Source organism: Ricinus communis, chromosome 9, assembly GCF_019578655.1.
Source record: "Ricinus communis isolate WT05 ecotype wild-type chromosome 9, ASM1957865v1, whole genome shotgun sequence".
NCBI classification, from domain to species: Eukaryota; Viridiplantae; Streptophyta; class Magnoliopsida; order Malpighiales; family Euphorbiaceae; genus Ricinus; species Ricinus communis.
The window spans coordinates 26,982,956-26,997,821 of NC_063264.1; positions in this window are offsets into that span (position 1 = coordinate 26,982,956).

The window sequence follows — 14,866 nt, forward strand, 5'->3', positions numbered from 1 at the left end:
TTGATCTATGTTTGAGAGAAAGGTAAAAGTGCGTTTTAATCCAGCACTTACCTTCTTTTTTCGTTCTTCTATTGTTTTCATATCCTTGCTGAACAATCTTATATATGAAAATTCAACAAATATGTTCAAAACTTTACAATCTTATATATATGCAATGAAAATTTAACAAGTATATCCAAACCTTTTTTAGAATTATGATTTCATTTATGGCAAGAATATTTATAAGAAATTAACTTACCTTTTCTGGACAAATTAATGTAATTCTAGATTAAAATGCATTAATAAAAGAACTAATTATGAGAAGAAATCATATATGTGCAAATGACAAGACTAATTAGTGGAATTAATGTGTGATTTGAAAACTATTCAAGCTAATCATTAGTCTATGTCCATGTATTTAAGTTTTGTGAGCATTATATGTGCATGTATTCAATTTTGGACCGCATTTCTTTTATTAGATAGCCATGTTCATGTATTCAACTTGAGGCTGAATTCTTTTTATTAGGTAGCCATGAGCAACTTAAAAATTATTTATACGGTTTGACATTTTTTCTTACCATCAAAGTTTTGAATAGTCAAATTCTGGTTGACTAGTCAAACTTAATTATATTTATAAAATTTTGAATAATCAAATATTTTAATTCTTTTTAAACAAGAAAATTGACTACTCATTTAGGTCTTACTTATTTCAGTTCCAATTAGAGTTTGCACACTATGTATAGCTTGTGTCACCTTTTTGATATGCCATACCTACTTTTTCCATTTTATACTTTTTCACAAGTGATACTTCTTGCTCGTGGTCACAATATCTCCTTCAGCTTCAACATCCATTTGAATATGAAAGTTACGGTCGAAACAAGCTGATGACTGTCACACTTTAGGAGGTATAGTTAAACTTTAGACTTTCTAAGATATGCTTAAGACCTTTATAGAAGACAATTAAAAACTAAGGTTAGGATCACTCAACTTAATTGTCAATATCAAAATTAAGGATGACTTTAGTTATAATAGAATTTAGCCTAACAATCTCCTCCTTTTTAATTTTGAGAGTTAAGATTAACTTTAAGAGAGAAAATAATAAAGCAAAATAAGATATGAAAACTCTCCCTTAATTTATGAGTTGTGTTTTCCCCCCCTTTTCGTTAATGCATTTGATTTTTAATTTTATGAAGTTACTCCCCCTTTATCTTTTGAAATCACTCCCCTTTTGTCATCTATTGAGATTTTCTAATTTTCTGAGTTAAGTTTATTTTAAGTTTATCTTTCAATGCCTCTCTCTCATCTAATCTCTGTTCTAATTTCTTCCCCTTTCTAAGTTAAGTGGATTTCATTTTAACTTATTTCTCTCTTATAAGACTCTTTGAATTTTATCTCTCATCAAGTCTCTCTAATCTCTCCCCTTTTATTAAAAGTAAAAAAGATAAGGAGCAATTAAGAAGAAGAAATGATGAACAAAAGAAGAGATAAACAACAATGATAAAAGAAAGATATCACACTTTATTACTAATGACTCAATATACATGTTGGCTTAAAAGAAAATATACCATGAAATATGAAATGAGAAAATGAGCAAAAAATAAGAGAAAAATATAGAAAAAGTGATTTTAAAAAAAATGAATAGGCACTTCAAGTATCATTCTCATCCTCTTTTTGTTCTTCACTTATGTCCCATTCACCAATATCACATGAGGTTATCCCTATTATCTTTTCTTGGATTTCCCTTATGTTCAGTGAAGATGATGAAAAAACCTATATGTTTTATCCATTCTCTTCTCATACTTCTCCATGAATTTGAACATCTTTTCTTGAAAACCTTCACTATAATTCCTAGGGGTTTGAGGTTTCACTCTTACCTTTATTCCTTCCTCATATGAAGCTGATACAATCCTTGATCTTTATGAAGCTCTTCTAGGACCCTCATATCCTTCAAGAATATATTGATAAGTATTATCTTAGGTGAGAGTAATGGTTCTAGAGTGAAGTGGTCAAGGTCAAGAAGGTTTGAATTATAGGTTAATTTGGTTAGAGAAATTTGTTTAAGATTTGAAGGAAAGACATTACAATATTTTACAATGAGAGTGATATAAGATGGGAGGAAAATAAGTCCTTTAGACTTGTTTCCAAGAGAGATGAAGTAGTTTGTGAGAAGACGAGAGGTTTGAAGTTTCTTGTGATTGACTTCTCATAGAGAAAGAAAAGATCTTTTTGGCTCACCTTCTCATTACCATCACCTCTAGAATTGATGGTGAAAGTAATGATCCGATGAAGAAACCAAAGATGAAGAAATTTAATATTTTTGGCTAGAGAGAATTTCGGATCAAACCTTACTTTGGTAGAGATGGAGGTCCAAAATTGAGTGAAGGAGCTTTCCATGTCCATGATATGAAAGTCTCCATCCATATAGAATCCAAAAGCTATCTCAACAAGAGCTTTATTTTTTCTCTCTATTTTATTGAGATGTTCTAAGAGATGAAAAACCCTTTTTGATTTTGAACTTTTCTTGGAAACATTTTAAAATCTTCAAATGCATCACTCTTATGAGCTAGGGAACTAACCCAAGTAAATCTAGAGTAGTTATCCACAAGCAAAAATGTATAATATTTTTCTCCTATACTAGCAACTCTAATAGGACCAAAAAAAACTATGTCAATTAATTGAAGAGGTCTAGCTGTACTTGCAATACTTTTGGCTTTCAAGGATGCTTTGTGTTGCTTTCCTATTTGACAAGGTCCACATGTCTTATCTTTTAAGACCTTTACTTTTGGAAACCCAACCACTAGATCATCCTTCTTGAGCCTATGAATTAGCTCCATGCTTACATGTCCAAGCCTTCTATGCCACAACCATAACTGCTTACTAATAGACATAAAACACTCAAAAGATTTATTAGCAATTTTGTCAAGTTAATTGTATAGGTATTGTCAAACTTTTATACTCTAAAGATTTCCTTATCACTCCTTAAGGAGGTGACTTGGCAACCTTTAGAATTAAAAGTGACTTTTTTACCTTTTTTCACACAATTGACTTGCACATGAGGTTATACTTCAAACCATCAACTAAGAGTACATTATCAATGAGAGGAGAGTCTTTCTTGCCAATGGAGCCAATGCCTACAATCTTACCTTTGACATTATTTCCAAAAATTAACTTTTCTCTATCAATTTTCTTCAAGTGTGAAAATAGGTTGGAATTTCTGGTCATGTGCCTTGAGCATCGACTATCCATATGCTAATTATCCTCTTTCAAGCTTGACTTGAAGCATACCTATAAAAGAAAAATTAAATGTCTTTTCTTTTAGGCACCGAAACCATTTTGGGTTCTTGAGGGTTAATCATGGAAGTATCTCCTAATTGGAGATGTGCATTCCTAACATAGCAAAACACATTAATGCTCCCAAACTTCATTCAATAGTAGCAATGAACATTGGGCTTGAATTTCCTTTTGTTCACATGTCTCTTTGCTTGAGGTTTAGGTTTTAACATACCTTTTACTTTTTCATGCATATACAGAACATGTTTTAGGTGAGTGATTAGAAGTATGTTTACACATAAATACATGAATTATTCCTTTAGGCTTAGCCTTCAGAACATATGGAGCTTTTTCCTTTTTGTTAGGATTAGGAGCTTTAGTGTATGCTTTGGCCTTCTTCTCAACCACCTGAATTAAGTAGGTTTGTGGTGTTGAGACCTTTACAAATTTGAGTGTGGGACGAGATGAGGCAAATGATGATGCACCATTGAAGTCTAATTCATGTTTGATCAACAGAATCCTTTGAGACACAATTAATATATTCAAGGCTTCCTTTCCTTTGTGATATTTAGAAATAGAGCCTCTAAACTCCTCAACCTCTAGTTTTAAAAAATCATTTTCTTTTGAAAGAGATTTAATGGATGAGGTTTGAGATAAAAGCTCACTTAAAGATTTCTTTAAGTTATCATTTGAAGAAGTGAGTGAAGAAATTTGCTTTTGAAGATTATTTAAAGCTTGCTCGGACATTGAGCATTTTTCTTTATAAACCTTCATTTTCAAATAGTATTTCTAGCATTTTAGGTTCATAGTTTCAAGTTCATCCTCATCCATACAATGCATGTTATTTACACAATCTAAATCATCACATGAATGGGGTATGAAACATACCTTATTGGAGTCATCTTCATGTGCCATGAAATATAGGTTGACCACTTCTTCATCTTCATCTTCACTTGATGAAAAGTCATCCCAAATAGCTTTGAATGCTTTTCTATTTTTCTTCTCCTTCTTAAACTTCTTATTTTTGCTCTTAAAACAATCTGCCTTGATGTTCCCTTGCTTCCCACATTCATAGCAAGTGAGATCATTCTTCTTCTTCTTGTTATTCTTAAAGCTTGAGTTGGAGTTGGAGTATGATTTCTTAAAGGATCTTTTTCCAAGTGAGATCATTCTTCTTCTTCTTGTTATTCTTAAAGCTTGAGTTGGAGTTGGAGTATGATTTCTTAAAGGATCTTTCTCCCTTTTTCTATTCTTCATTATCTCCTTGACTCTTCTTGAGAGTATAGTCAATTCTTCATCCTTATCTTCACTAGATTCCAATACACTAGAGCTATCACTCTCTTGTTGCCTTGTGGAGCTTTTGAGAGCCAAGAGCTTCCTTTTTACTTCTATTTTCTTTTCTTTTCTTGCTCTTACTCTTTCTTAAGAGCCATCTCATTGATAAAGAGCTTGGCAATTAGCTCATCCATTGACACCTTCCCTAAGTCCTCATTTGTCTCTTTTATACTTGCCACTCTTGAACTGTAGTCCTTGAGAGGTAGAGCTTTAAGGATCTTGTTATTGATGTTAACAAGTTTATCGTGCTTACCCAACTTCCTTAGGTTATTGATGATGTTGAGAAGCCGGTTGGTCATGTCGGTAATGCTCTTATTAGGATTCATCTTGAAGAGCACATACTCCATCACTAAGAGTTGAATTTTTTTAGATTTGACTTGCTTGGTACCCTCATAGTAGTTCTCCAAGATTTGCCAAATCTTGTAGGCGATAGGAAGATGTTGAACCCTTTCACATTTCTCTGTAGATAGGTAACTAAGGAGGATGATCATGGCTCTTTTGTTCTTGCCATTTGCTCTTCTCTGGACATCCACCTAAGAGGAGCGTCCACATCATCTTTTTACTTTGTTGGTGGCTTTTATTCCTTTTTAACATAATCCCATACATCCACTGTATAACTATCTAAATACATTTTCATCTTGTAACTTCAATGGGCATAATCAGACCCATCAAAGTATAGTCTTAGGTGGTGTATCCCTTTATTTGCCATCTTGATTTTTAAGTCTTGCACTTAAACTTGATAATGAGTTCTTGCTCTAATACCACTTGTTTGCGCTTATGAACTAAGAATGGGGAGTTAAATTGGTGAATGTGAGAATGGTTACTAATTAAAATTTTGATAATTAGAAGAGAAAAAGTAGAAGATTATAGAAAGATTTAACACACAATTTATAGTGGTTTGGGTATTAACCAAACCTTCATCCACTCCCAAATTTATAATTGGGTCTTCCACTATACTCTAACATAATTAAAATGGAGTGTTTCCAAGCTCATTCCCAACTTAGCGTTTAAGGCTCACACCAAACCTTACAATTTATTTTAATGGCTCACACACAACCATTTCAATAGTTTTAGCTAAGGTAACTCTCAAACCCAACCCCAAGTGTTTAGGCTAATACTCAAACTCTTATAAGGGCATACAAGCTCTTACAACAACCTTTACAATGTCAATTACATATAAAATTCAATGAGAAAGGTGTGAAGTAAATGAACAATGAATATGGCACAATAACAGTCTATTGATCAACCTTAAATGTCTTTGGGAGGGGGTATTATACCCTTTTAAAGCTAAAGAGATGTCATACAATAATTCATAGGCTTCTATTGCTTCTAGTTCTAGATAGTGCTTTAAATGCGTTGTCAGAGCACAATCACAGTCGCTACACCTTAATCGCAATTGCAATTGGCTTTTCACAGTCGAGATTCATTGGTCATGATCGTGATTCTTAAAGTGGCAACGACTATAATCCATGTTGCACTCTGTGATTCGCCGTGTCAGAAGTAACCGTTAGTGGTCTTCCTAATGGATATGAGTGTAGCAATAACGAGGTCATTAGTGTAGTCATGATTTATTAGAGGTAAGACTTCTGAGGTAGCTAGCTTGGTCGCAATCGCGACATTGAGCGTGATACCTACTATCTCTATTTTACACTTTTTCACAAGCGCTACTTCTTGCTCGCGGTTGCAATATTCCCTTCAGCTTCAACAATCATTTGAATATGAAAATTACGGTCAAATAAGCTGATGGCGGTCGCGATTTAGTAGACAGAGTTGAACTTTAGCTTTTCTAAGATATGCTTAAAACCATCATAGAAGACACTTAAAAACCAAGGTTAGAAACACTTTATTTAATTGTCAAGTTCGAAATTAAGGATGCCTTTAGTCATGAAAGGACTTAGGCTAACAAGTTTGAATAGTCAACTCCTCTATTGTTAGGAATGTTTTAGATGACCAGTCAAATATGATTTTGTTTAGAAACTTTGAATAATCAAAATTCTCTAGTTCTCTTTAAGTAAGGAATTTGACTAGTCAAATATATTATTTCTTCCTTTTTTTTGCATTTAAATCTTATCTATTCCTATTTATATATAGTCTAAGTGCCATCCTTTCCTATGCAGTTGAATATTGTTGTTTGATTTCTTCTTAATGAGAATTCTATCTTTAGTTCTTCATTGAACTTTGTGAACTTATCAGATGTTTTTAATGGTGGCATTCATAAATCAAACATATCACTCTTAGTACTTTTCTTTTTCTATAGTATGGCTTTTATATCTTTCTTTTTACTTTGATCCTATTTTTGAAATTTGTTTGCCCTTGTGAACCAAGAATGAGGGGTGGGGGTTTAAATTGGTAAATTGAAGAAAGGATAAGAAATAAAAAGATTTTATAGTGGAAGATAAAAGGTGGAGAAAAAAGAAAACAAGAAGTTATAGTAGTTCAGGTTTTAACCAACCTTACATCCATTACCCAATCTCCAATTGGGTATTCACTATACTTTCAATCAGGGAGTTTTCAAAAGCTCACTTCAGACTTAGTGTTTTGGATTCACACCAAACCTTACAACTTGTATTTTATGGCTTACACATAACCCTCACAAGAGTTTCACCTAGGCTAACTCTCAAAAATCCCATGTTTAGGCTAACACTCAAACCTTACTAGAGCATTCAAGCTCTTATAACAACCAAAGATTGTCAGAATTAATTGTAAGAAGAAAGAAAATTGAATGCACAATAATGTAAGCTTCTGGAGGTTGTTGATAAATAATTAAAGGTCATTTGAGGTGGTTTTTATATCCTAAAAATTTCAAGAAGCCGTTACTCATACATCCTAAAAACTTCACCAAACTTTTTCTTTAGGATAGTGCATTAAATGCACTATTAGAGTGCAAATCGTGATAGCGCTAGATGCGTCATGTTCGTGAATCTTGAATAGTCTTCAACAACTATCTGACGTGGCATTGACAAATTGGTTGCTTTGAAAGTAACCGTTGGCGGTTTGTAACGGTCACAATGTTTCATGAAATTTACGGTTGCGATTCTTGGCCTTTCTAAGCTATTTGTCTCTGCCTCAAAACTCTTCATTTTCATGGTCGCGCACTTTATGATGTGGTCGTGATTCTCAGCCTTAAGTATCCAAGTTCTACTGTCCATAAACTTGCTACTTTCGTGGTTGCACCATAGAGCGTGCAGTCGTGATTTTGAAGTAGACTAGGATTCTTGATTTTGATCAACCCTAACTTGGATTCGCCTGTCTTCAATCTCTCGAGACTCGAGAAAGGCAGTAACTTTCATCATTGAGTATTTCCTAATTCCTTCGATATATAGATCCGAAAAATGAATGTTGAAAGTTGCCTCCAGTTTGTCGAGATTTATGCAAATGAAGTTTAAATAAATCGAGACAAAGCATAAATATCAAGGATATAGTAAAAGGATAGGAATGTAAGCTGTAGAAGCCATGCTTCGTAAGCCCGAGCTGGTGCATAATTTTTAACTTTGATGTAGGGGTCATGCCCTTTGAATTTTAGGGATCACATCCATATGGATTAAAAGACCATGCCTATTTGACTAAAGGTCCATGCCTACTTGATTGAAGGACTATTCCTATTTTGATTGAAGGACTATGCCTGCTCGATTTAAGAACCATGTCCGTTGATTTGGGAACCATACTTGCTGATTTAGGAACCACGCCCGTATGAATTAGGGACCACGTCTGATGATTTAGGGACAATACTCGTTGATTTAGGAACCATACATGATGATTAGGGACTACGCCCATTGAGTTGGGAACCATGCTCGATGATTTGGGAAAGATGCCCGATAATTTAGGGACCACGCTTGATAATTTAGGGACAATGCTCGTTGATTTGGGAATCAAGCCCGATGATTTAAGGAGCACGCCCATTGATTTGGGGACCACATCTGATGATTTGGAAACCATGCTCGATAATTTAGGGACCACGCCCGCTGATTTTGAGGACCACGCCCAATGATTTGGGACTATACCCATCTAATATGTACGTGCAGACTTGCCTCTAGCTTCTTGATTACTTTCAATTTCGAGATGTAATTATATTGTAATTTTCACTTCGGGTTGTCATTTGGTAAATTTTCCCACTTTCGCGTGAAATTGATATCTTCTGCTTCGAGATGAAGAATAATTATTTTCCACTCCGGGTTCGGGATCTTCTACTTCGAGAAGTAACCTTGAGCGTAGATCGAGCATTTTCTTTCTTTTGAACTCTTTTTCATTTTCTATTACAAGTTAGTGGCATATATACAAGAGTACATTAAGCCAAAAGTAATAGAGTGCATGATATGCATGTTATCTATAACATGTAATGTATTTCTAAAAATCATCCTTCAGTTTAGACAGAGACATTCTGGTGCCCATCAGTATCAACACTTTAAGAGTTCCTACTCTTCAAGCACATATAATTGATTCACATCAAAGATCTGAAAGTCATGGTGATGATAAAAAGTGCGGATCTAGAAATAACTCAAGCATGCGAGGACTAGATATTTTTGCTTAGGGCCTGTATTGATACTTGTGCAACGACAGTTGGCTTTGCCATAATCTCATACAAATAGCAACTAAATCTCTTTTCTTTTCTTACTTTTACGCCTTAACTTTTGCCTAAGCCGCCCTTTCAGGTTTTCAACTTAGCATACTCTATTTTTTGTCTAAGCTGCCCTTTCAGATTTTCAGTTTAGCATTTTCTTTTCTTTATACTTTTTATTTTTTTTCTTTTTTCTCTTTTTGCAGATTTGGTTACTCGAGTACTTGTAATCTCTTTTATTAAGCGTGTAGATCATCCCACTGATTTTCAAGACTTTTCTTGAGATAAGATTTCTCGAATGAAAGCCGAAAGACTCTGATTTTGTCGATTTATTGTGCATGATATCAAGATTAATAGAGACTTGAGTGCTACAAATTCTTGAATTTTTTCCTAAGAAGCATAAGAACAAAAGTTGAAGAAAAATTATCTGTCTTTTATTCATATCTCATAGACTCTACTTCTTATTTTTTTCCTCAGTCTAGTAGTGTGCAAGTAATAAAAATTGATGTGCAAGTTTGACAAAAATTCTAATCAAATTTTATTCATCGATAAGGGCACAAACGGGTAAATTTACTTGAAATAGTCTAGATTGATTTGTGAACTTATTGCCCCCGAGATTTGAACTCCTTTAAGCATCTTAAGCTTAATATTTTCTCATTTTTTTAACATGGAAGTTTCCAGCTCGATCTAAATTTATTTTTGGAGTATGATGTAATGGGTCTTGCATGCTTCAGGATTATAACACTAATCTTAATCTCTTATATCTTTGGAGGTCCTTGCTTCAAGGTTGCTATGTGATGAGCGATGAACTCGACCTTCTTGCCTTGCCCTTAGTATGTTGAGTAATTGTACTACCTTGAATTCAATCGTGCATATCAAGTATTATCTCTTTCTTTTTTCTTTTTCTCCTATTCTCGCTCACTTTTTTTATCTCTTCAAGAGTTATATTATATATAATAGAAATGTGCCTAGGATTATCATTTGTGCTCAAACAAAATAAACCAATTCAAATAGAATTAATGTCAAACATACTCATATAATAATTATTTTCATGCAAAATACCATTAAGATAAAGCAAAACCAAAGTTTTATTGTTGATCCTAACTAAAAGCAAAATCATTATTCTAAATCGACATATGAATCTTGCGAAGCTTCATCATCTTCAGATGGTAGGTCTTCGATCTCTTTAGCTTGATATTTTTCTATGTACCATCTGGCTTTAGCATTTTTAATTTTTTCTCCTTGTAAGCCATCATCATACAAGCCCGTAAAGGTATTGGGATTCATCATTTGCAGCTTTTCCACTTAAGATGGGAGAATATTTCGGACTACCATCCAAACTTGATCCTTTTCAGAAGCTTGTTCTTCAATAAAACTGCTTTGTTTCTCCATCTAGTTAAGAAGTCGGAAAAAAACTCATTGAATTTTTGCTTTGTTGATTTCAAATTTCTTATAGAAACTTCTAGGTGAGCATTATTGTCACGACCCGATCTGTGGACCCATGACTGGCACTAGAAAATGGGTAGACTTTGGCCACCAAAACTCGTAGTAAGCCTGATTAATCGACAATTCAAATATACATACATAAACATACTATTCAACCAGCCCAACATGTCATTCACAAGTATCTAACTGGATGCTAACAAACATTTCATAACTTGTTACAGACCAAAATCAAACATAATATATCAGGTATACTACTGCGGAGAGTCTAGAATTTTAAATAATTCAAAATGCAAAAGACGATGGAGAACCTAACTGTCACCTGAAAAATTTAAAATTGAGACTGTTAGCCTCGAGAGTGAGTTAAAATCATATAATCCTATAATAATTACAGTCTCCTTAATAAAATATTTATTAAATCAGAATAACATATCATATTATATTAAAACATATATCATGCCATAATTCAAATAAATACAATTTAAATACTTATAGGACAAGTGTCTCAGCAGAAAGGCTACTAGCATACTTTCGGCTCTCTTATTCCAATAGGTCTGGCGCCCAGAGAGCGAAGCTCAACCAGGGTCCTTAAATCTAGCCTGGAAACTTGATTTCCAAATATGCCAGAGCCTAAAGAGCAATGCTCAACCACGAACCTTCATCCGACAGTCAAATCTTCACAGCCCAGAGAGTTATACTCGACCGGGCAAAATCCAAAAATAACATTTTACTACTTCTCTCTGATTAATACCGATGCGCACACAGTCCTGATGCAACCCATCAGGTAGCATGTTCTACTGTTACCTCATCTTGATGTCACAATCATAGTATCAATAATAATTATAAATAGTATAATCATAAGCAAACATAATTTATTCAATAGCATATTAAAAATTAAAATTTATAGTCTCAAGTATAGCGAACATGAAAATCAGATGTAATAATAATAATAATAATAATATTAAAATAACAGTAAATATGATAGCAACTATATTAGAAATAATATTAATAACGATATCGATAATAACAAAAATAAAATTTATAATAATAATGTTAATAATAATAATAATAATTATAAATCAATTAACGATGCATTTAATTTAGACATGACACAAAAGCAGTTGATTATATGATTTTAACTCACAGTTTTGCCGCGTTCTGCAGTCTGCTCCTACCCCTTGGGTGGAGCTAGATGGACAGATGAATTATCTATTCATGAAAATACTCAGTTAATAAGATATTCTTAATTTTTCCTAGGCCTAGACTCCTAGATTAGACTACTTAAAAAAATTCAGACTCAGAAATTCTACAAAAAATTCGGCAAAACCTCCTCTAAAATATGAGCGTTTACCCCCAGTATGTTGGGTCTAGAACCTACCAGAAACACTTCAAGTATTCTGCAATTAACTAACGAAAGTCGAGCCACTAAAACTGCATTATTTTTCCCCAGCTCCGCAACACACCACAGATCACAATTAATTTCAAACTGTCCGTCATTAATATTTATTTCACAACCAACCCACACAAAGTTTTTTTGGTATTTAAACTAATCAAACATAACCACATCTATCACAAAACAAAACAATAATTAATCATACCAATTAATTTGTAATATTTACATATTAAATCTAATTAAAATTAAATTATTTATAATTGATAATTAATAGCAACAATATTTTTTAAAATCATAAAATAATTTTTAAGATCTAAATAAAGTTATACCAAGCAGAAAATCTGAAATCCTGCGCGTCCTGAAAACACCAGGGTTCGAAAGCCGGTACTGCCAACGGTGTCGAAATTCGAATCCGGAGGCACCTACATGAAGCTTGCGGTGTGAGGAGTTTGAAAACACTGAAATCATAGCCCAAATCTCGTCGGAGAACGTCAGATTGCGGCTAGAAAGGCGTTGCTCCGATGAGACTTCACCAAGGCTGCCGGCGATGATGGAGGCTGGAGGAAGCTTGGCTTAGGGTTGTTGACTGTGAGGGGCTTGTTTCCGGCCTCAGCTTTGTAAGGAGAAGGCGACAGGTGGCTGAAGCACGGTGGTAGCTCTCTCTTTCCCACGCTTGACGTTAGCAGTGGGGAGAGGAAGGAAGGAGGTACGGAGGGAAGAAGAGGCGGTGGTAGATGAAGGAAGGAGGTGATGAGGAAAAGAGAAGGGAGAAGAAGAAGAAGAAGAATGAGGAGAGGGGGGGGAAGAAAAATCTTCTCTTTGTTTATTTATTATTATTATATATATATATATATATATATTTATTTATTATTTATTTAATATTATTTTATTTAATTTTTATTAGAGTATTACAGTTATAGTCATATTGCTACACAAAAACATCATAGAGCTCTTTCCAATCAAATTTGATGGACCTTTCCAACCCATGTACCAGTTCACTACTAGATCTTCTAATGAGAGTACAAACAACTCGATGATTTTAGTCTTAGCAAATTGAATAGTACTCATGATAGTAGCATATTGCTTTAAGTGCACCTTTGGATCTCTGATTCTATTGAACCTTTACATTTCAGGCATGTGAAATTTGGGAGGCAACTTGTCTTCTCCAGTCAACATCAGTTTATTAAAATCAAAGGTTGAATCTAAACCTTGATCTTTCAACATATCTTACATCTTGTTGAGCCTTTTGGTCAGACTATGCAGCATCTTAGATTCCATAATAGCTTTTGCAGTAAAAACATATTTTTCTTGGTTTGTTCTAGCATGTAGTCATATAGATTTCAAAGGTGTTCACTATGTGCTTCTTCATCACGAGTAGCTGTTACAGTAGTTGCAGGGACAGTAGTAGTCTTTTGGATAGTCTATTTTTCAAAGATCTCAGCCAAAGCTTGTTGGAGTTCCTCTTGGATCATAATCCTTAGGTCAACCATGATTGCAATCTTGATATGATGAATGTCTTGCTTGTGGACCATCTCTGAAAGTAGTGGACTTCTTGGATTCTTGTCTAGTATTACCTTGATTGCTAGTGAAATGGGTCCTCTTGACAGTCTTTTTGTCTTATCCAAACTAAGGATGATAATCTAAAATGGCTTCAAAATAAGGAGTTAGTATAATGCATGAATTCATAGTATGCATGATGCACGTGTAATGCACAGTAGACAAGCTAGAAAACATATCAAAGTCAAAGAATACGCAAAGTATATTACAACCATCATTCCAACCTTATTACTCCCAAACACGGCTCGAGGTGAGTCCTTCTTTCTTAGGATTTTAGGCCTGGGCTTCCTACCAACAGGAAATAGTAGGCCCAACGCGCATGCCATAATCTCTCAAAGCAGATTTAAAACAAACAAGGTAATATTTTTCACTATAAGTACGAAGCCTACATATTTTGGGCCTGGGCCTAATTTCACACGTTCCTCGGCCAAGGCTTTTCAATATTTAGGCTTAAATATTTTTAAAGAGAGACATCTCAAATAGCAATCAAAATGGGCTCGTAGGGGAGATTACTACTATCATTACCATGATCTGAGTCTTGTGTAAGGCCAAAAGGCTACCACAAGCCAAAATTGTTCTTTCTTGGCTCGTCTCCCCACTTAAGGGTTCATGCGATGAAGAAAATTCACTCATTACTTGTGAGTGATGGTTAGCTAGTGTTGCAATTTTAGGGTTCAAGTGGAACCAAAGAACTACTAACCGACGCTATCGGGGCTGTAGGGGCCAACGTGCACTATGTGTGAAAGTGTAGTAATGCAAGAACCATCCGTTAAATAATAAAATTAAGACAGACATACACTGGAATCAACTTTTCTTATAGGCAGCGGTTCCGGGCACGCACCCAAGTGTCTTTAGAGACTACGCACTGCAAGGCTTTTTAACCTTATTGGGAACATGCTTACTAATCAGAAAGACTAGCGCGGAAATCAGAATTGACACCCGGGCAACCGTGACACTTTTACTAATGAGTAACACTATAAAGAAGCTTACGTCACAAATCTAGAGATGGATCCGAAAGCTAACTTCTTTATTTGTATATATTTGTCTTTAATTTTATTGTTTAACGGGCTATTCCCTATAAATGCAATAGTTATATATGACAAATCAAGTACTACAGTATATGAGGTCCTCCTAAATCTAACCCTTTTTATTAAAGCTCAGCTTGTATTCCAAGTTATTAACCTAACTTACTAATTAATTATGTACAAAACCCACTTAGTTTAGCCCAATTACAAGTTATGTTTTGATTTCCAACTTTTAAGCCTAATAGACTATTATTTATGAAAATGCCCAGTTCAGTGATCTTAAATTTAATATGGCTCAATTAATTCAAT